The sequence below is a fragment of the Haemaphysalis longicornis genome, unplaced genomic scaffold (assembly GCF_048455015.1).
Source record: "Haemaphysalis longicornis isolate Haplotype H1 unplaced genomic scaffold, Haemaphysalis longicornis Haplotype H1 scaffold_8, whole genome shotgun sequence".
Classification (NCBI taxonomy): Eukaryota; Metazoa; Arthropoda; class Arachnida; order Ixodida; family Ixodidae; genus Haemaphysalis; species Haemaphysalis longicornis.
Window position 1 is genome coordinate 85,748,406 of NW_027526445.1, and position 24,270 is coordinate 85,772,675.

Here is a 24,270-nt window from a genome sequence, read left to right on the forward strand (position 1 = left end):
ACGTGGAATGACGTGAAATGCGGAATGAGTGGCTTTATGGCATCCAGCTTGTGAAGAGGAAGCGGCCTCTGGGTCACGCCGCTCGTGGGAGGAAACATTGTCTGGGGCCGCAGCCGCATCGTCGCATTGTTTTGGCCGGAGTGCATGGTGCAACCGTGGGAAAATGTTGGTAGCCTGGCGACTCAAACAGCATTCCGAGGGCTTGGCGGCAGCTGGCTCCGGGCCCACGGCGTTTTCGTTTAGCAAATTGAAAAGCCATTCACTCCGCTGCGCCTCCGGAGAAGGGAGGCTTGGAGCTATCACCTGGAGCGGGACGGCGGTAGATTTGGGGGAATGTGCACTCTTTGTTGGCCCGTGCGCGCGCGGAGTGGAGGCGTGCGAGGGTGTGGGCGTAGCGGCCCTGGATGGGTGCGGCAGAGGCGACGCCTGAGCCGGCCGCCGTGTCCGGTTGTCCCTGCGCACTCTTTCTGTCCCACGGTCCAATTAACGGGGCATCACCTGTCAACGGCGGGGAATCTTGGGGACGCACCGGGTTGTTAAGACGGATGTTTATGGGTTTCAGCTGGCTTCAGTGGCTGTCCGACCTTGGACGCGAATCGTGGGAACGGGCGGCGCAGGCCGCGTCCGTAGAAGTTTATTCCCCGCCGCTTGCACGTGTCTCCGCGGGTTTTTGAGTGTTTGTTGTATTTGTTTGCTTTTGATATTTTCCTTCTTTTGCTTTTGATAGTTTTCTTCCGCCTATCCACGGCCGGCGTATTGCCAGGCTAGTAGGCCAGGCTAGTAGGCCAGCCAGTAGGCCAGGCTAGGGAGGATCTCACCAATTGGGTAGTTTTACGTCAGGGTCCGTCGCTGACGGGGCTGCCGCGTGCGCAAAGTCTTAGCTGACCTAGAACCCCACTTTATTCCTTACTCTGTCTATTTCAGTCTGTAAATATCCTGTATACTTCGTTCGCTTAAATATACAGTTTTAAAAACCCTCAACAACATTACCGTCGTGTCATCAGTGCCGCAATCATCTGGCCCCAACGCAGATCATCGGAAGACTTCTACAGGCCACAACATCGGCGCATCGAAGCAAGAAACAACGAACTTAAACCTTTACTTAACACACCATTCGAAAAGATTGGCGCCGGTACACCTCCAATGTGGTTTCGTGTTCCATAAATGAACTAAGCAGAATTCTAAGAGCAATAATCATGAGCGTACCAAAGGCGGCGAGCGACCTTCGGCCGCTCCCAGCTCATTGTGCAGCTCCTTGTGCCCGACTGTAACAACAAAGTTACGCACGCGATAAACGGGATGATGGTGTAATTCAAACTCGCAGTACGAAACGTCAACAGTGGTGGTAGTAAAATCGACGACCAAATATTTGTATAAGCACCCAAGAAACCCAGGTCCGCCACGAGCCTTCGAGAAAAACCCCGTTGGAAGCTCGTCGCGAGAAAACGTTTCGTTTGTTCCCTCAAGCTCTCTTAAATAAAGAAAAATTGTGAGCGTCAAAATTTTTTAGAAGTCTTAAGGCTGTATTTTAAGGGGCGACACGGGTCTTACCAGCCGAATAATCGCGAAAAGGTCCATTTTTGGGAAGAAGATTTTCGGATTCTGCAACTCTGATGTACTTGTGTTCGAAATTTCTTGCCTCCTAAAGCAGTGTTTACAACGTGATATTGATTTTAACGCGCGTGGGAGCTGAATTTTCGTTGAAGCCGGTGCGAAAACGCCGAGTTTTTCACCTGGTGGGCGGTCGCCGAAGCGAGCGGGCGCGTTCCACGTCGGCTCTCAAGGAAATGCCTGTTTCCGCATTGAAATCTTGAATTGCGCTGTTTTAAAGTATTCGACGAGTCGCAGAACATCATCCGCTGCGACTTGACACCGGATTCAATGGGGAGGAGGCCGGATTTAGGGAATTATTGGACTTTTTTGTACCGAACGCCACGCTTAGGCTTAGCTAGATCTGACCGCCTCCGGCGGTCAGATCTAGCTAAGCCTAAGCGTGGCGTCTCCGGCGGTCCGGACCCCAGCGGGCAGCCTCCGCCGGTGCGCTATGGATCTAGCAAAGGAAGGGGACGTCGGTACGGCCACAACAACAATGGGACTGCAACTCGGCAGCCATGAAAGAGGAGAAGCGTTGAAGTGCCCGGCAAAGACCTTTTGCCCGGCGACACGGTGAGGTGGACGGACCACGGCCGGCGCGCCAAGCGTGTCAGCACTGATTCGAAAGGCGGTGAGTCCATTTCGACAGAACATCAATCCCGACCCCGAGAACGAGCAAGCCATGCGAAGCGAGTGACAGTGGCAATGACGTGGCTAGCACGCATGCCAGCACTGCTTAGGGAAAACGCGAAGATTATTCTGCGGCCACGTGGCGGCCTTAACATAGCTCGCACTGGAACCACGACCATCATGATGGCCGTAATAACGGCAGCGGGAGTGACCAAAGAAAAAGCGCGAACGATTACGATCTGTTATAACGCGACTCACAACATTATCGTCGTGACTACCCCGGACCAGCGACGAGCGGGACTATACAACAAAATGAAGAACCTGCTCGTCGGGAGTATATTACACGAAGTGTGGACATACCGGGCCGCTACAGAAAGAACAGTGAAAGGTGTAATTAAGGGGCTGGAAGTCGGAGATACTTCCGAGGACATCAACGAGAACATTGTGAAGCCGACCAACCCCACTGCGCTACAGGCGCATCGCACTGGCACGTCAACAGCGGTCATCGTGCTATTCGACGGTGCCAAAGTGCCAAACTACATCAAGTACGGGCCAATGTTGATGCGATGCGTCCTGTACCGCAATCACTTCGACGTGTGCAAGCAGTGCGGAAAGGTCGGGCACAGGAGCGACGTCTGCCCCTACCAGGATTCGAGGGTCTGCGTCACCTGCGGGGAGTCGAATCTCGATGAAGATCAGCAAGAACGCTGAAAACCTATGTGTTAGCTGTGTGGCGGACAGCACGCCACCGGAAACCGAGAGAGCGGTAACAAATTCAAGGTTCCATACGTCGTTAAGAGGCGACAGTGGGAGCCAAAGCAGAGACAACAGCAACAACCGCAAGATGACAACGAGGAGTTCTCACCGCTGCGACGTGAGCGAAGCGTCAGCCGAGGACCGCAATCCAGGGGGCAGAGCGGCGCAGGTGTTCGTCAAGGGCGCTCCTGGTCAAGTTCGGCGGCGATGGCGGGGATTCGGCGTTGCGAAACAGCAGGACGGGTGGCGTTGACTGCTCGGAGCGGTTCGATGCGTCGAGGCGGTGCGGAGAACGTGGCGGAGCGGGAATGTTCGAGATGGAGGGGCGCACCTGGAGACCAGCGAGGGAACGCCGACAAAAAGGTTGGCTGGCCCGATGGGTCTCCACAAGCTCAAATCCCTGAATTCTCCTCTCCCACTGAATCACCCCAATCCAAATCCCCTACCCCTTTACAAGTTAAACAGAGCGAAAACGCAACAATATTTGAGTTAAGAAACGTTATCGAAAGGCAGAACGCGTTAATTGGCGAGCTTATGAGTAGGCCACAGAAAACTGAGAATAAATCACACCAGAAAGAATCAAACAAACATGAGGAGACCATAGAAGTGACAAAAGAGAATGGCAACGCAAAATGCCGAGGAAAAGGTCGCCTAACTTTGCTGTTCCCAAGGCAACACTGCCTACACAGAACGTAGGACCGCAGAAACAAGAGGAGATGGAGGCTGAGGAAGCCCCACAGTTACCAACAAGCAGACAAACACGACGCCGAGAGCAGAAGAACCGATCCAAATGTCACCTGGAGAGACGGCCATTCTGGCAGTGCTACGGAGACTAGAAGACTGCATGACCACACTTGAGGCAAAACACGATCGCCTAGCAGCCAGGGTGAACGCCATGGAGGTCCGCAACCGATACGCATCCCTCAAGAAGGAAACGGCAGGAAGACTCAAGGAGACCATCGTGAAGATGCGAGGTCGCTTAGGTAATAACACAAATGATGACGCTTAACCACAACAATAGACGTTCGCAGAAGCGTATAGGTGGCAGGGAAGTATCGATCATCTACCAATGGAACTGCAGAAGTATAAGGGATAAGTATGAGGAACTCATCTTGCACATGGGAAGTCAAGATCGACAACGGCAACCGGTAGTCATAGCGTTGAAAGAGACCAGAGAGAAGCCGCGCCGACTGGGATACATAACATACACAGACCCGTCAGAAATAAGCACAGCAATCCTCGTACGCAACACCGTGACAGCAACCCAGCACATCACGGCGCAACAAGGATGCGAGCCTACGCTTATAGAGATACACGCACACGACATCGGAAGTGCAAGGAACATGTTCATATTGAATGTGTACTGTACACCCGGAGAAAGCACTACTACAATTTTGACGTGGCAGTGAGGGAAGCTAAACGGCTAGCGAAAGACAGACCGCTCCTTGTATTAGGTGACTTCGACGCACCGCACCGAATGTGGGGCTACAAGATGGCGTCAAGAGAGGCAAAGAACTCATAAAAGCGATGGAAAAGTACGACCTCACACTCCATAACGAGCCAGGTGTCCCCACCAGAAGCGGAAACAATGTTACTAACGACACCACACCCGCTTTAACATGGATGGCGGGGACACTCGAAGCGGAGTGGAGGTGCGATCCGTCGATATGGGAACTGACCACAAAATCATAAGCATCGAAGTCCACGGTCCCAATACCGGGCCGAGCTGGGCAAGGCATGGATTACAGAGTGGGACAAGATACGGAAGTACACTCGAGAAGGCAATGACGCGGCCGAGAAGACAGGAGCAGAGGTCGAGCATAGCTTACAACAGTACGAGGAGTGGGTAAAGAAACAGCAAGAAAGACTCCGTAAGTTCACCCAAAAGATCACGACAACGACGGACACACCGTTCGTCGACGCCAGGCTGTCCAACATGTGGGCAGCTAGACATTCGCTGACTCGCAGATGGAAACGCCAGCAAAGAAACAGGATGCTAGAACGACGCATCGCCCTTTTGAACAAGCAGATTGCAGAATACCCAACGAAGCTCTGTAGAGAGAACTGGCAGAAGATGTGCGAAGAACTCCAGGGACACCTATCGGCGGGAAAGACGTGGAAGCTACTATGCCACCTTATAGACCCGGCACAGAGCAAGACAGCAACCAAACAAAACCTTACCAAGGTACTCAACACGTACGACGGTAGCGAAAGCGAACTCTTCAGGGCAACCAAGAGGAGATACCTGCAGACTGAAAAAGGAGTTCACCTAATACCAGAACAGTATGAGGGACGGGAAAACGGCGAGCTAGACCGACCCTTCACCAAGGCGGAGCTCTGGTCGGCAATAGATGAAGGCAACAAGAAGTGCGCACCAGGGACGGACACCATAACATAAAAGCATCTTTCCAACCTGTGCGGCAAGACAGCGAGCGAACTCCTTAGGTATATCAACAACGCCTCGGAGACCTCAAAGCTACCATACAAAATGAAAGAGGCGGAAATAAGATTCATACCGAAGTCAGAGAAGCCGCCGTCAGTAGACAACCTGCGCCTGATATCGCTGACCTCCTGCGCGGAAAGGTTATGGAGCGAATGATGCTACGGTGGCTACAGGGATACCTGGAAGATACAGGACAAATTCCAGCTACAATGTTTGGCTTGCAAAAACACCTTCTAACGCCGGACGTCATGGTGCGGCTCCACGAGTTGGTAGTCAAGAAAGCCACGAAAAACTAATCGAGAGGCATCCTAGCCTTAAACCTCAAAGAGCGTTCGACAACGTGACGCACGCCAGCGTGTTGCGAAACCTCAACAAGACGGGGTGCGGGCACAGATCATTCAAGTACATTCAAGACTTCCTCACGGACAGGACTGCGACAATAGCAATCGGCGACCGAAATGAGACCACATAACATTCGGGGAAAGAGGCACTCCACAAGAGTCGGTGATTTCACCCTTGCTTTTCAACCTGGCGCTCTTACCCCTGGCAGGGCTATTAGAGCAGATCGAAGGAATACACCACACCATCTAGGCAGATGGCATTACGGCATGGACGACAAGAGCCGCATCTGAAGGTTGGATGGAGGAAACACTACAACAGCCACAATGGTACACGAATACGCCAAATCGTGCGGCCTGAGCTGCACACCGCAGAAGTCCGCGCTCTTGCTCGTCCAACCGGGTGTCAACAACCAGACAAGATGCAATATCACTGTCCAAATCGATGGAGTGGAAGTCAAGCCAACCCAACAGTGTGGTATTCTGGGATTGATAATACGGAAATACGTGAAAGCAGACGCAGCGATCGCTAAGGTCCGGACAACGACCGAGCAAGAGCTGGGTATGCTCCGGCGAGTACCAAACTGCAACCGTGGCATCAAGATAGACGACGCCATTCGTCTGGTAAGGGCCTTCGTCATCTCGCGGGTTACGTATTCAGCACCGTACCTGCAGATGACGAGAACACAGCGAGAGGCACTAAACGTACTAATATGAAAGACAGTAAAACAGGCTCTGGGACTCTCCATATCTCATCAACAAAGCGCTTGTATCAGATGAGGGTCCACAACACCGTCGACGAACTTGTGGAGACCCACCTTTCTAGTCAGAGAGTACGGCTTAGTCAGACCCAGCACTGAAGACAGGTACTCCAGAAGTTGGGATGGACAGTCGAACCCAAACTAACGATAAGTAAACTACCAGAAAAAAACCCGCCCGCATCTTCCCACGGGAGGAACTCGAGTAAGTGCATCACAGAGTGATGGGGGTATCGCGTAAATGTTGCGTAATTGGGTATGGTTTGGGAATGCTTAATTGTTATTTCGTCTTTATTATTCTTATTTATTGAATGAAGGAGAAGCGAAGGCAAGGAGTGTAAAGTTAAAGTCTGTCTTTATTGGTTGGTGCCGTCGTTGTATTGGATCGAGCGGATGACTGATTTGTGGTCGCTAAAGTGGACTGTCATGGGGTCTTTGAGGAGGGGTCGTGCGATTGCGTAACTGGTGAAGACGTTGCTTCCATCGCATCTACTCGAGTCAAGCAAAGAGTCAAGTCAAGCGAAAGCCAAGCAAAGACGCCCTTGACTGAATTCCGAACGCGCGCTCTGTCGGTTATATACACACCGCCCGCATTTCAGGGAGAGGAGTACGGGGTAGAGACGCGATGACCACACTTCCGTACACAAGCGCGCCAACTTTCCACGCACCCACCCCGCCGTTATCATGTGTACACGCCCTCACGCCATTACTGTTGAGCGCGACACAGCGCACGGGTAGCTACGACACATGCGAGCACAGACGCGCTCCTCCCGCACCGCCGCACCTGTTGCTGAGATCGAGTAGGGTACGGGAGAGATACGCGCAGCTGCGCCTCGACGCGACGCGCATGCGGAGCGCTCGGCGGGAAGCGCTCAGATCGAAGCCTCTGCTTAGAAACATTACACCGGGAGTAGACGACGACAGACGAAAAGCCAGGACAACAGCTCTAGTGCGAAGATTGGGGGGAACTCCCACGCCCTCTACGAAAACGCTTCCCTCCAGAATGGCAGCGACCGCGCGGCAGCGGTTGTGACAAAGACAGACCGACTGGTCGTCTCGGCATCGACGAGGACCAGGGAATCCACGACTGCGGAAGAAGTGGCCATAGCCTTGGCGCTCGTTCAACCTGGCGTCGAGGTTGTGGTGACGGATAGCAAGAAGGCATATAGCAGCTACCGAAGAGGCTCCATCTCTTCCTTGGCACTAGCGATCGTAAACAAGAAAGAGACACCACGACAAGCCGTCGAGCTCGTGTGGACCCCACTTCACTCTCACTAGTTGGCAACAACATCGCTAACTACCACGCCCGAGAGATGACACGCTGGGCACACGAGGAGCCTAGCGGATGGGGAGGACGACCCCATGCCGGTCACGAGCTACACAGACAGTACACAGATGTGCACAGAGGATCGGTGTACACTACCAGAGACTCACCGTTTACTAACACGAAAAGGGCACACAATACTGCGAGGAAAACAGGCAGGGTCATAAGTACATCCAACAATGCTACATAAAATGTTTCCAAATCAATATGATAATACGTGCCCATTCTGCAAACAAGAAAGAGACACTGCGTCACGTCATTGCAGAGTACACGTACCTCAAGACGCCCACCCTACAGATTCCACCCCCATCACCACCCACCTCCCTCACCTCACCCAACCCTTCACCCAGAGAGCGATGTGAGATCTTGCGGTCCAGCCCTACCGTGGCGACCCTCATAGCCCTCGTGGTTCGTGTCTTGGAGGTGCTGGAAACATACGGGCCCCGAGAATAGGGACCGCCCCATCGGCCGCCTACCAACCAACCAACCAACCAACCAATCACCTGGTGTGGCGGCCGCCCTGTATGGCGAATCGCGGCAACATTGGTACCGTTTGAAAGAACGCCTTTTCTTTATTTTCATGCCCCAAACGCCTCCGTGCAGCCATTGGTTGAATATAAAAACGGCGCCAAAAGAACCCCACAACAGGCAATCCTATTCGCTGAACGAAGGCACGTGACCGAATGCTGCTTCCTGATTGGTAGAGCCTGGTACGTGCATCGTCTGCTGAGGTAGCGACCGCATCCGAGGCAGCTCCATCTTGGTTATCGTGTTCTCACAACAAGCCAAGAGCGATGTCAAACACTGGGAGCAAATTTGCTAAGAGGCACAAGCTCGGAAAAAAAAGAAAGCGGTCAGTGTACAACTTCCAAAAGTGCCCTGCAGTTGCAGAGGAAAGCGCCGGTCCTGACGAGCTGCGCAGAAGCCATCGCCGACGAGGTAGGTCTAACAGCTCCAACAGCCAGGGGAAATGCGACGGAAAGCGGCCGTATTCGACGCGAAACAGTGATGCTGTACCACGAAGATGTGCTGCAGAGAGAGGTGTTTGTCCGAGGACAGTTGAAAGCGCTCTATTCAACTCCTGCAACTGAACGGAAATTAAACTTGGTCACTAGGGCCGACGACGCCCCTCCCGGCCCAACTGACAAAAGGAGCTTCGTGATTGCAAGTTTAGACTGCATGAACGTGTTGCTGTCGGTTGTGAAGTGCAGAGTTTGCGGTGACAGCTTGACATTTACAAGAGACGAGCGGGCGTATGGCCTTTCCATACAGATGGTAATCGCGTGTGCGACGTGCGTTGATACTGTCTCGGTGTGGAGCTCTCCTCGTGCGAAGAGTGATAAGAAGGTGAATTCGTTTGGCCTGAACGTTCTCGCCGCGCGAGCCATGCGGACGACAGGGAACCGCCAAACCGTGCTGAACGATGTGTTCGCTACAATGAACATTTTTCACCGTGGCTGCACACCAAAACGTGGCAAGGCTACTTGAAGTAGAAGCTTGCGCTCGTTGCGACTCGTGCTGCCGACAACGTGATAGCCACAAGGGCGCGGTCAGTGAAAAAGCTGTACGACGACCTGCAACTTGGGAACCCCAGTAACATTTCTTTTATATACGACGGGTCCCGATTGACGCGAGGCCACTCGATCGTCTCACATCGGCGTCGTCGTAGTCATCGAACTCTTTACCGGATTAGTTCTGGACTTCGTCGTCTTGAGCAACGTTTGTGCTGGGTGCGAGCACGGGCCAAAGGTAGGCGACCCCGCTTACCAGCTTGGAAAGATAATCACGTCTGTCAAAAAAAAAACAGTGAAAAGAAGGCTGGTCAGGTGGAGGTGGAGGCCAGTCTCCTCCTCTTTGAGAGGTCACTGCAGCGGCACAACCTGAGGTACACGACAATTCTGTCAGACGGTGACAGCCTCACTTACTTGGCGTTGTTGTATGCCAAAGTGTACGGTTTTGTTCTAATTACCAAGGAAGACTGTGTCAATCATGTGAAGAAGAGGATGGGAACCTCCCTGTGCAACCTGCTAGCAAAAGGTATGGGTCCAGCATATGAGAGGCTTGGTGACAAGGGTCGGGTAACTGGCGACCTTGGCACTAAGCTGAGTTCGTATTACGGCTGGGATTTGAAATCGCACAGTGGCGACGTCAGAGCCATGCACAAACCGGTGATGGCCACGTACCACCACATCACTTCGAATGACACCACGTACAACCACGGGCTGTGACCACAAGGCCCGGTCTCATGGTGCCAGTTAGATTTCGCCTCTGCATCTTCTGGTGACCGATGCAGACAAAATAATGATGTCCTTTTGATTCGCGAACCGGGAGGACGATCTGGACTCACTCCGATGACCGACGACCGATGCTTGAAGCGGGTGAGGGGTGAGGACTGCCTTCCTTGCTGGATATTCGGTTTATTTGCACTATTTACCTCAGTCGAAGTTCACAGCAGGTGAGAATGACGGTTACATTGTCACTCTGCCAGCAGCAGCCTGTTCGGCCAAGATCCATACTGCTAGATCTCACTCGACCGACCTTGGACAAAACCTAACATTGGTATTGATACCAAAAACCCCGCCTACAAAAACAGGCGTTCCAGAAAGAGAGAAAAATCTTTCAAAACAATTATTACAAACCAATGATTGGCCACAGGAACCAGCTAATTACACACCTGTCCCCACCTGCGGTCACGTGACCCAACACTCTCTCCTATACACTCATACTGTGTTTCCCACGCACGCTATTGCACCCTACAAGCTAATACAGAACCTCTGCGTCCCAAAGTCACTGACCGCACGGAGTGGACACACCATTACGTTTAGAGGGCGGCCTCTGCTCAACGGCCAAGACAAAGGCTTACACCGGTCTTTGCGGGGCTACCATCTCCCCACGTCTGCCTTGCCCCCTCATCTTCGCATGCGTCGGGACAATGCGGGAGTTGCTGCTAATCCCCTCCCAGACTAAGGATGCCGTCGCCTGCCGTCTGTCCTCCGGGAAGAGGCGCTTTAGGCCCAAGCGATCGTCGTCGAGGCGAACGACCCGTCAACGACCAGCGCCTCCGCCGACATCACAGACTCTTCAAACTTTCACCGCATGCCCTTTTGACAATAAGAGACACGATCATTTTGCTTCCCGTTAACTCGTCATGACGAATGACCCAGCCACCTGACACGCGACAGAGGTACACAGGCTAAGCACCCCGTCTTTTGGCACACAAAAGGACGGGCACAAAACACGCTCTCCGCGGCTCCGAATTTGGCGTCAGTACGGCTGCATTAAAGGGACACGGGATAGCAGCTACCAGCGGAGGTGACGCCGATACATGATCCACCGGCGGCTTTCATTAATTGAATGAGGAGCCCGAACCTAACACCTCCGCACTAAGAATTTTGTTTGTACACTAGCTGTACGTACAACATTACCTCTCACTGCACGTTATCTCTTACTGCAGAGCAAGAAGTGAACAAAACACACTCAAGCAATAACGAGAGTCGTACGCGCAACATCGCTGGTAATAGGCACGGTAATAACATTCTCTGTCGCCTAAGACATTACAACCAAATAAGAGCACACACCAACGCTACCAACCCAAGCAGCCGGCCAACTGCACTCACAACAAATACCACACGGCACACTTACTGACATGGCCTAGCCGTGGATGGTGCAACATCAAACAATAAACGAAAGAGCTCAACTACAGTGCCCGTGAGAACAAACTCGTGGCACCTCCTACCATTAAAGGCAACCAACCCAACGAAGAGTAGAAATGTTCAAACTTGACAACGAATGAATGACTCCATCCACTCTTTACTGTTCAGCGCATGTAGGCACGTTCTTTCACTCTAAGGAGAGAAACAGACACCCAAACAAACCCAAACGCACAAAATGAGGCTACTCCTGTACCAATAACAAAACGTTTAAAGAAATTTCTCTTCCCGCACTCGCGGACGCCGGTTCTTTTGCAATGCGACACAGATTGTACGTCCCGGTTGCGGTTCACTTGCTGTCCACATGCGATGTACTGAAAGTTCATTTTTCTGTACTTCAGACAGTAGTTTGCACACAAGCGCCACGCCACAAGGGGGCCCCACTTGCACATTCCATGGCCCACCATGACCAACTGCCAACGAGTGCAAATAATTTGAGATACTCGCCTTTGTGCCCAGAGGTAAACTCCCTACCATGCTCTACCAGCACCTCTACTTCGCAAGAAGACAGCGTTGAAACCGCCCAGATGCGCGACTCGCAAATTACATGCCTTGCGACAGCTGAACGCAACCAAAACATGCACACACACACCAAAAGAAAACTAACTACAAGGGGTAGAATGACAGTGCAGGTAAAACTAACAATATTTCTTATCTGAGCGATCCCTACACACCCAGAGAAAGATACGACCATCAAAAGGCGAACGACCCGTCAACGACCAGGACCTCCGCCGACGTCGCAGATTCTCCAAACTTTCACCGCGCTCTCATTTCTACACTAAGAGACACGATCCTTTGGCTTCCCGTGAGCTCGACATGAGGAATAACCTAGCCACCTGAGACGCGCCAGAGGTAGTCCGGCTAAGCGTCCCCGTCTTTTGACAGACAAAAGGACGGGCGCAAAACACACTCTCCGCGGCTCCGAAATTGGCGTCCGTGTGGCTGGATGAAAGGGACACAATATAGCAGCTACCAGCGGAGGCGACGCTGATACATGAGCCACCGGCGGGTTTCATTATTTAAATGAGGAGCCTGAACTTAACAGTGCAAGCAGAACGATGTCAAGGCGAAGGGGGAGCCCGCACCAAAACACTGATACAACCTGCCACCTCACGTCTGCTAGGCTCTCCTCCCTGTGTACGAGCGCCTTTCGGACGAAAAGCTCCTGCAGCGCTGCCTGCAAGGCAAAACGCAGAACTCAAACGAGTTCCTCCACTCCATGATATAGGCCGTGGCACCCAAGGAGAACCACGCGTCGCTGTTCACCGTGCAAGCTGCTGTGGCTGAGGCGGTGTTGAAGTTCAACACAGGCAACGAAAGAGCCTTGGCTGCCATTCTTAAGGAACTGGACCTCAACCTCAGCGTATGGCTGAAAAAGACCGCCGTCGACAATTTGTTTCGACACGAGAGCACAGGTCAGGTGACGGCATGCAGCGAGCTTTCAAGAATCGCCAATCCGGTGCCTCCACTCTCACTGAAAACTGAAAACAACTCTGCTGCTTCTTTCCTCATTTTCTCAAAACACTGATTCTGGCCGTTTTGCAAACTTGCGGAAGCGCTATTTCAGCTCTCAGGACACACAAAAAATATTTCTTATTGTATTATAGAGCAGAATGTGCAAAGCTCACAATGGTAAAAACAGAATTTTTATTATATGTGTCAAAAAAACTTTTTGGTTTCTTTGTCGGAACCCTATCTCATGGTATCCAAGTTTTGAACGACAAATTTTAAACTGCCATAAAATGACTACTGGTGGCCTGATCAAAAATGTACTGCTACCATTGTGTTTCTTAAGCTTTCTAGTCCCTTTTAGGGTGCAGAATTCAACATTCAGTAAGTTAGGCTTTTTGCTACTGATTATGCAAAAAATCCTATAATGTTAATTATACTAAAAAATAAATGGCACAGAAACAAAATAAGTGCAGATTTGAGATCAGCACACCAAACTACACCAGGTAGCCAAGTTTCATTGCAGTTGGTGAAAATAACCAATGAAATAGGTTTAAAGGAGCCATGAAGAGAAAACACAAGTTTGGTTCATTCAAAAGATTGTCTCGCTAGAATCATACTGACACCACTTTTAACGTAAACTTCGCTCAAATAAGCTACATAATTATGAAAAACGGGAATGGTCATGCGACCCACCAGCTCATTTCCCGCAACAGAACCTGTGATGTCACATGGGCTAAGCTCTGCGATTGGCGGAGGCTGGCAGAAGCAGACGCAAATTAGGTAGAGCTTAGAAACTAGACGAACGAGCGATTTGCGCTTAAATTTAGGGCACATTCTTTACAAAGCAATAAGAATGATGGGACAAACAGTGGAAGTTACGAAAGCACATGTAAACATAGAAGTACTGATGCGTTCTGCTGTTCGTACTGCGCACAGCATGCTTTGGTTTAGCTGCACAGCACTACGGGGCTTGGGGTTGTCTCAGACGACACTGGCCGATTGACGCAAGCAACGGTGTCTTACGTGACCCCATTTGTCGAGCGAGCACTGTTTCAGGGAACGAATATTTTCTCCCAGAACAAAAACAAGCCAGGTTTAAATGCGGGCAAAAACAAACCAAACGCTTGCCACGGTATGGTGGCGCCATCTAGGTTACGGAACGTAAAGAAACGCGGTAACAAACCAACACCGCTGTACAGGGTGGAGACAACCTTTGAACGGTCCCGTGCCGCCGCAATTGGGCCAACGGGCTCAACGCGTTATTCTTTTCGTTTCCCACGAGACCTAGCAACGCGAAACAGAAAATATGATTCAAACTTCTTCAGTAAACCGCGTTGCGGCGATAATTTTAGCGCGGTTTTAACACAATGACTTGCTTCGGCGGCGAGCGAGCAACCGAACATGGTGGCGCCAGCGTTACGTGTCTCTACCCTGTACGGCGGATGCGTGAATGAAGGTACTCTAGGCTGCAGAGCGGTCGGTTCCCGTGATGTCACTTGGGGCCACGAAAACGCACGATTGAGCGGGAAAATCAAAATTTTAACCTAAATTGTTTAATTTCTCAGTGAATAGAGCACCGTTTGTATCCGGACAAGCGCTGGGGGCAGTATAAAACACGAAATCTTTCGAATAAAACCAACTTGCATTTTCTCTTCATGGCTCCTTTAAGACCAGTGAACCTCCTGAACGGGTACAAAATTCGCTATCCTGAACGGGTGGTGTCCGCAGCACTGACATCTCCGAATATAACATCTACCGCCGCCCAATGGAGAAATTCGACCAGGGCTCTGCAGCCGCCCTGGGGCAGAAATTGTATCTTTCGGCAAAAAAATGTGATTTGGGTGTATATACACATAAAAAATGCGTTTTTGGAATTTACCCGCAAGAATCCTCCAAATTAACTTCCCCAAAATTTTTTTTGGGGAAATGCTCGTAGCAGACAATTTGGGATATGTGCGTCGAAAGAGGTGAACTAGGAGGCAAACATGGCAATATACGTAATCGTTATGCAACACATAACGCAGGTGTAGGGCTGATTGCTTTTATTTGTTTATGTATTTTATAATTTTATGAGAATTTATGTGTGTAATTAGGCACACAACAGGTACTCATCAGCGAACACGCAAAAACAACACATTGCCTTCTTTGCTGAAATTTTAAAATATATTACGAGCGGTTGGGAGCGGTCGGTTTGGAGGCTTTTGATTGTAATTTTATTTTATTGTAACATTTTAAAAATATTTTCGGTTAAAAAGTGCGCTTCATACAGAAGGATAGCAAACATGGAGTGTTCAGTGCCATGTGTTCATCCACTAAAGTAATTCAGATGTTACCTAGAGTAAATGACGTAGTGTTGCAATAGTATTTTATTATTGACGAGTTTTGCATCAAAATAAGAAATGATACGAAAGAAACAATACGGGTTTAACGCAATAGAACAACAGAGCGTTTGCTAAAGGAACAATTGTTCGTTGTTATTTAAGGGACCGCTACGTAATAAAACACTCGGTATAGCAACAAATGAAAATAGCACAAGACCATAATCGCCTACTAACTGTTTTGTGCTGCCTAAAAAAACTTTGTTTACGAAAACTTGTATGGATACGACGAGCAAGAAATGCGCAGCAATTATTTTGGCGTTGCTTAAATATTTTTTGGTCGGATTGGTTTCTGTGACCCTAAGAGTAAAGCTGTTATTTTTTCACTGGCAATTGGTTTTCATGGTGGTACGTGGTTTTTTTTTTATGCAACCGAAGAAGCCAGACAATTTAATAAAAATGTCTATTACCTCCCCCCACCCACCCACGGTGAATAAATATGTACCGAAAGCTATGCTGGCGAATCGCCGTTTCCAAAGTTGTCGACTTCAGAGCAAGGATCTTTTGGAGTGTTAGATCCTGGTGGAAGAATATGCTCAGATTTCCCTAGTGCGCAACCAGAAATGGCGATGCATTTTTAATTGGTTCTAGGTACTCAATTCGCCTCTTTTCCCCACGAGTTGTGCGACAGAAAGAGCGCGGACGTATGCGTATTACTGCTGCCTAAGAAATACCGTTCTCAGGATTGTGTGAACCATTTAAAAAAAATGTGGTAATATACTCACCACATTGCGGGACTTCCTTTACGCATGGGTCACTCAAGGGTAGATAAGCAGCCACTGATTTTTATTCGGGAGTGAGGAAAGAACACACGTGGCATATTAAAAACAAAAAAAAGACAACGCACAAAATTCAAGCACAGTATTCAGGGCGTGATATATATATATATATATATATATATATATATATATATATATATATATATATATATACGCGACGACTAACGGGTGACGTACGAAAGTTTATTAACTTTTTGGCTTGGGGCAAGCCTTCGAAGATTTGCCCGAATCCGAAACGTAATAAGGTTTCGCTCATAACCCATTAGTCTTCTCGTGTACAGTACATTTTTACTCGTCCCATCACCCCATCCTACGCATATATATATATATATATATATATATATATATATATATATATATATATATATATCTATATTGTGAGATTAGTGGTAGCCTCGTTTGTGGAAGTTTCGAGCGCTGAATGCAATGTCCCAGTGGAATGCAATCATCAATGGCGCCCGGTTGCGGCCACGGCTTCTTCATCTCTGTATATACTCATCATCACCGATTCTTTTACCTTCTCGAACTATCATCATCGGCAACTTGGTTCGGTCGCCATCTTGGTGCCTGGCAGCTCGGTCTGCGAATAAAGCGGTTTGCGCGTACTGGTCTGTCTTCGCCTACCGTCGGCCTTACAAGTGGTGGAAGGTGCGTTTCGGTCCCGTAATCCACCTCTCAAGCTTCCCCACTGGAGCCCCGCTCGCGTCGCCGCTTAATGCCGGAAACTACAGCGATGACGCTAGAATCGGTGAACGGCACGGCTCCACCAACCCCCCAGTGCATCATAACCAGCCCCCAGCGTGACCCTCCTTTCTTCGCTGGCCTGCGTGACGATGATGCCTACTAGTGGCTGGACAACTACGACAGGGTGAGCACATTCAACCGCTGGGACGATAACCTCAAGCGGCAAAATGTTCCGTTCTCCCTGACCAAAGTTGCCGAGACGTGGTATCTAAATAACCGGCATACCATCACCGACTGGTCCGATTTCGTTGCTCAGTACCACCGGATTTTCAGCTCTTCTAAAGCTCGGAGCGACAGCGCGATAAAGAAACTCCAGACCCTAGTGCAACAGGCGCATGAAACGTACACCTCATATATCGATGACGTTCTGGCGCTATGTCGTCGCGCCGACCATAACATGCCGGAAGCTGACCGTGTACGCCACGTTCTGAAAGGAATCGGTGAGTTCGCGTTCACCACACTGGCAACGCAGGACCCCACAACCGTGTCGGACGTGATCTCCACTTGTAAGCCACTCGACGAACTACAGTCCATCCGCCTTCGTCAAGACAGGGCTCCTACCCACCATCTGGGAATTGAAGACCTGCGTGCGGTAATACGCTCTATAATTCGCGAGGAGATGCATGCCAATATTTCCCGGTGCGCACACTGTGTCCGCGAAGCTCCTTCCGTGCCTGGCCTACGGGATATCGTTAAGGAGGAGCTCGCGGCTATGCCCGTACTTCCACCTTCCACCCAACCTGTTTCTGTGGTAACGCCATCTTACTCGGATGTAGCTGCTCCGTATTCTGTGCCGCTCAGTCCCATTACGACACAGGCCCCGCCCGGCTATGTGGCCGCCATGCCTCGGTTGCAAACCACGTCGACTTATTTCCCGCCACACCACGACCCCATCGTTGGCCGGCCAGTCTGCTATTATTGTGGCATCCGGGGCCACATCTCCCGATTTTGTCGAAGGCGCCAACGTGACAAACGACGCGGCTACGCAGCCTACGAACGCGATTATGCACGCCCGAATTACTTCGACTACGTGAAGCGTACACACCCGCCTTTCTCACGCCGTTCACCATCACCACCTAAGCCACCAACCGACCTTCCTCGAAGGCCGCGCGATACGCGACGCCTCTCACCATCGCCAGGCCGTGGGGCGCTGTCGCCCCTTCGGCCTGCGACCTACGTCACCGACCAGCACTCGGAAAACTAGTTAATGCAGTTTTGGGAGGGGAAACTGCATCACGTGGGTAACTTACAATGCCTCCGAAGCGTTCATCGAACATGTTGTCAGTTTTCGTTGAAGGTGTTTGTGTAGATGCCCTTATTGACACTGGTTCCAGTATTTCGGTGATCCTCTTTGTTTTTCCTTAGCTTTGTATCGTTTTGTCTCTGGCTGGTGAAGTTTTCCTTCGGGTGTCTTCCTGTACCCGCAGACGGCCATCGTTATTCTTTTTCGGTGGACTCTCCTATTCGTTTCTTTTGCTTATTCCGTTTTTGTTAATTATTCGCCCTGCTAAGCTCTATAAACTCGTTATAAGCGTCAACGTGGTTCACTACTTATTATTAATGTTGTTCACATTACCCCTGTCAGCTTGAACACTTCTCTCTAAAAGTCGTTTTTTTAAGCTAAGGTTCTCAACTCTGCCATTATTATGTTAACCTTCTGCTTGCTTAAGCCAAGGCCCTTCAAAAGTGGAAAGAATGCAAGCTAGACTTGCATGCCGTAAGATGTGGGTCCCAATTTAGACGTACTGAAATTTGCTTTCTTTCATATCGCATGCTCATGCGCAACGGCGATTCCTCTGAAGTAATTTATCTACAGTTTTGAATATTTTTCACGAATATCTTATATAATCTTTTTTAGGTATTTAGAGTGGGGTTGCTATTATTGGTTCAATCGTTCTTTGTGCATTTCAACGATTTTAAACTACGGTAAAACGTGGTTTTATGTGGGTTTTGAAAAGTGAAACAGCTACTGTAACTTAGAAAAGCAAAACCTTGATAAATATTGCACAATGTCTTCTTTATTTCTAGCTTTGTTCCGCAGCTCGTTATCGGAACTCAATCTGAGGTTCCTCAGGTGAACTGCTTTAAGAGCAAAAATAGGAAAGACGACACAGATGCTCTTGCGGCTTATCTTATTCTGTTTCATTCTTTATACTCTGTCCTCATTTAGCATCACTTGTGTGAGCTTAGTGTACCTATTTGGCAATAGTACATTTTTTGGAGTATTTGGTCGGCACGATCACTCACGAAAAATAAAACTATAATAAAAAGGGACACGCTTAGAACATCAGCGAAAGACAGTCCAGTTTATTGGCTAAAAGCGCCTCAAAAGTATCATGGTATTATGTTTGTGGAACAAAAGGAATAGCCAATTCGTACATTATGAAATCCGCCCACTTTGGATAAGGAACTTGATTGATTCTAGTGTTTAACGCGCGGACGCTACGCAGGCGATAAATCGCGCCGTACTGAAGGGTTCCTGATTATTTTGACCACCTGCGGATCTTTAACGTGCGCCGATATCTCTAACACACGAGCGTTTTTTTCTTTTCACCTAAATCAGAAAAGCGGCCGCTGTGGCCGGGAATCGAACTCGCGTCCTCGTGCTCAGCAGCGCAAATCATTACTTACTGAGCCACCGTGGTAGGTTTGGCTGAGGAACTTAAGCTGTTTAACTCCTTCACTCCTAAAACGTCAGTGCCTTCTGTACAATGAGGCGCACTATAAAAAAAGCTACATACTCTATGCTTTTGAAAATCGCTCTTCGGATAAGTTTTCATTACTCTCCATAAAACTCCTGAAAATAAAAATGGATTTTTTACTTCGCGTATCTACAGCGCATACAAGAAATGTCATAGAAAACACGCATATAAAAATCACCACGCACTCTTTTCGCAGTCTTTGTCACAGAAAACAATACTTTACTCCCATGTTTTCTGCTCGTTTAATGGAATATATGTTTTATCCCTGGAGATTTGTTCGCATTGCGGGCTTGTGGGTACGCGCTTAAAGGTCAAGAAGAGGGCTTTGACGATAACACGAATACCTTAACAGCATGGGCTCTGACAAAGAGCCGCTTACTTGATTTCGATTTAGCAGAATGCATACCCTGTTAAAACGCCATGTAATAAGCGTTCAAATTGATACGCTCGAATATCCCCATACAGCACCAATAAGAGAACACATAGGTCCTTTATCACAATGCTCATGCCTATTTTCAAGATGTCAAGGGATGAATTGCTTTAAAACGATCGTTTTGGTGCAGATTTTGAGTGATTCGATCATTTTGTCCGCGCCCTCTCCTCTGTGCTATATTTGCACGTGTGTCTCATCAAAGTACCTCGTGGCCCAATAGTTACACAGTTTTTGGACTCGGTAACTGTTTGTGGTATTGTTTGATTTGCTCGCGTGTCACAAAGCAGGGCTATGAAATAACGGCCACTTTGGGCTATATACGGCATACTGCACGAAAGCGGAATATGATACTCCAGATTCGAATGGCTTTAACGAGACGCATTGTGCCGTTTTTTAGAGCAGAATTTTGTGTCAGTTTCGCCTCCATTCGCGTTTACGCAGAAACCTGCCACCAAACATATTGTTAGAGTGGCAGGATGAACCGGGAAGGAACTGTTATGTGTATCTAATGCCGAATAAAGAACAATAAAAAAGCAAAATTTAGAATGGTTCTTAGAAAAGTCCCGGCGTAATGGCGTATGTGCGTCTTTCGTTTTTCTGTTAATGCACTTTGGCGAAACAGCATCACAGCTAATTAGTGCCGAATGGCGTTCATTATGACGTTGAAATATGTGGTTGCGGCTGGTGATATGTCATGAAACGCTTAAAATAAGCATGACTTCTATCCTCATTGGCTATGAATTCAGTCTTGTGTGGTGTGTACCTTTGGACCAATTTCCTTGCTTCACTTATGTATAATTTTTCCCGGGAAGTGTGGTGTTTTTTAATGCGTCAATGGACGCTGCAGATGAAGTTGTGAGTGCGTTATTTCAGTAATTGTACATATACTTTAAATTTGTGAGGTGGCATTTAAGCTGCTACGCTATGTGCGAAAAGGTACTTACGGCAGAGGTAGTACCGTTTGACGCAATCCTCTTCAGGTACATAAGTTGGGGGACGAGGAGTTGGAGTTGGTCGAACTAGAATGAAAATACATGGGAATGACCTGTTGATGTACCGACCGTATAAACTTCATGTTTAGTAGCACAAATTCTTAGTTATAAAGCTGATGCCTTATAATTCCAAAAAAAGACGGTAAGGGCACTAGGAGGGTTGTGGTCAGTTGTTGCATAAGACGACTTTCAGGTCGGGAAATTGTGTTTAGAACTATATACCGCAAAATACAATTGAAATCAGAAAATGTGTAGCAGCAAAGCAAATATTTATTTCTTAATTCAAGTTTGGTTCCTGGTTGAAGGCGAATATTCGAAGAAAATATGTTTTCTTTGCCATGATAGTTTTCAATTTGGTGCATGTTTAGCTGTACCATAGGGTGAAGCAATCTATGTTCATAACATGAAGTAGATAACTTGTTCTTGTGCCCTTTTCTACATCCGGAAATAAGTAAACAACAGTGTTAGGTTAGAACTCGGAGCCAAGTATATGTAGTGAGGATTTATAGTAAAAACTATCTGTTCCACGATAAAGTAGCAAGAAATAACGATCTTTGCATATGCCACAGAGACGTAACAACAGTTTTCCAAAGCGGCTGTCCCACCGTTCGTAAAACGTCAATGCAACCCCGAGGGTTGTAATTTCATTAAGTGCTTAATTTCATCCAGAGCCTTGTCTATAAAAATTTTTTAAAGGGGTGCTCGATTGGGTTAAACAGGTTTTGAAAAGGTTATATTTCTTGTATATTGCTCTTCTAGGGGAGCAGAAAAGGTGATAGCGGTGCGCCGGCTAACGATTGTACAAACAAAAGAATGAGGAGCTGCAGGCAAAACACGTTTCATGCCTGCCGTCAGGCGAGGACCCCAGACGTTAAAAATAGATTTAACAAGACCTAACTACTGTCGTCCCCTACTCCTCAGATTGCTTCGTCCAGGTTCAAAGAAGCAGATTTACTGACACAGGGGAAACAAAATGTATGGCCTAAATGCCGGTCTGATGAGGGGCTCTGCAGCTGCTTGAGATTGAAGGCCAAGGGTTCTGGAGTTCCAACATTGAGGGGGCGAGGTGCGCGGGGAACTACTGGAATACTGCAGTCAGATCTCTGCCTGTTAAAAGTGCTTCAAAAACAGCGGCGAAGACGTGACTAAGCAAGAAACACACTGCACAGCCGGAGCTTATTCGCGTCTTCTGAGCTCCTCTTGAAGCTAAATTTAACAAGTGGTTCCATACACCCCCCGACAGAAAAGTTCTGTTTGTGGCAATAGGCCTTCCTAATATAGTTGTATCTATCTAGTGTAGCTACTCAGGCAACTGTACAAATGCTCTTTTCTTGACGAGGCAGCGTTTCATACCGAGGGATATAAAATCAACCAGAAAAGATGAGATGGTCTCAAGGTAATTAATGCTTGATTGGCCCGTTAAACGGAAGAATGTTGCAAGGGGCGCGTAAAACAGCTCTCGGTAGTGAGAAACGAGGTCTTACAAAAACTAGCTTCGGTATTCTATGCTTTCCTGTATGCAGGCGTGGTCAAATTAATCTTTCCGGAGGCAGTTGTAGAATACTCAGCAGGTTCTTGTACCAATAACATGGGTTCCTCGGAAACGCGCTCGCGACTAACTGCGCCGAGATAACTGGTAATGGACGGTTGTAATGCCAAACAGAAATAGTGCAATACAACTGGCCAAAACCAGGAGAAGCGCTAAATCTGCTCCCAGCGGAGGCGGATGTGCGGGAATGTCGGAATGCAGGATCGCTTTTTACTGTATGATAATTCAGACAGCAACGGTAGCATTTGAAGGAAAAAGACGCGACTCGTTTTCACCACAAAAGCTGTGACAAGAAAAAAAAGTGGGACAACCGATGGCCGTAACCTATGCTGACCAGCTCTCACCGTATCTAATTAAGGTAAAAATTCACGACAATATGTAGCTTAGTAAAAACCAGAAAACATGAGTCATTTTCAATAACACAAAGGCGAATTTCGAATTGTGGGAGTTTTGACAGGCTTACACTGCTCATGGGACATGATAGGAGCTGTTGTGAACGGCGCCTGGTTAATTTTGTCCACCTGGGAATCATAAGCGTAATCGCAGATCTCCGAACACGGGCCTTCTTGGTTTTTGCCTCCATCTAAAAAGCCACTATCGTGGTTGGGAGCCTGCGTTCTTGGAATCAGCAGCATGCGTATTCGCCGCTGAGCCGCTGCGGCGAGCAACCGAATTGGGTTTGGTAGTGAAACCATTACCGCTGACATGCTATAGGCATTGCAAAATTCTTCGAAACAGCCCAATGTCTTTTTGACATCAAGAAATGCGCTTCCAAACGACATATTGTTCGCTATAATTCTGTCGATGCATTTTTACAGGCGTATGCCCTCAGTATCCTCCACCATATATAATTTTATATTACGCCGCTTTGGGTCCCTCGAACAGTGCCAATGCGCTGTCCTCGTCCAAAAAATACAGCTTGTGTACTGAACTTCGAAGCAATATAAAGAGTAAAGCCCGCGGTAGTGTTACGGCGCCAGTGTGTTCCTTACCTTCAATTCTATTGTAAAACCCTCGTGCAGGCGTTTAAATGTGGGCTGAGTGCTACAATTGAGTTGAATAGTTTCTTGATATATTCAACGGGTTAAAGTTGGGCGAACAATTGGCAACTAAATATTATTCTTATTACATGTTATTGCGAAAGGTGCTGTCCCTACAATTCTTCTTGTGCCAGAGGCGACTATTTGGGGGCAAGCACTTTGTGTTGCAAATTGCGATGCACCGTGTTGTAATTCCGAATCTTCATTATAAAATAAATGCTTTTCAGGGACTGCTTCATCATAACAATTTCGAAGCTATTTCTTGTTTTCGCCCTTAAAATAAAATATGTCTTACACCATTCTTGCCGAATTTTTCTTCTAGTGCAATTTTTGGTCTATACGATTGGCGAGTATTTGGCTAACATACATACCCTACAGCTTATAGCTTTTCAGGCAGTACTGGATAACAAATTATGCCCACCGCCTGTCCTCGTGGCGTGAGGTCACGGCCAAGTTCGCGTCCCTGCAAGGCTAAAGTTTCTGTTCAAATATGTTGGTAGCTATCTGACAAAAGCCCTCAAAATATTTTCCCCAAAGACCGTCATCAGCCAGCTACACTCGCAGCTGTAGAATAACTCCTAAAAGTAAATTCATAGTGGCTGAAAACCAGTTTTAAAATTACGCGAACCTTTCTAAATTTGAATACTTT

At 48.4% G+C, this 24,270-nt stretch overlaps 1 pseudogene; it reads left to right on the plus strand.

Annotated features, from left to right (window-relative positions):
- The first annotated feature begins 3,769 nt into the window (after window positions 1–3,769).
- The window catches only part of LOC144148367 (uncharacterized), a 40,552-nt pseudogene continuing 20,051 nt past the window's right edge, over window positions 3,770–24,270 (plus strand).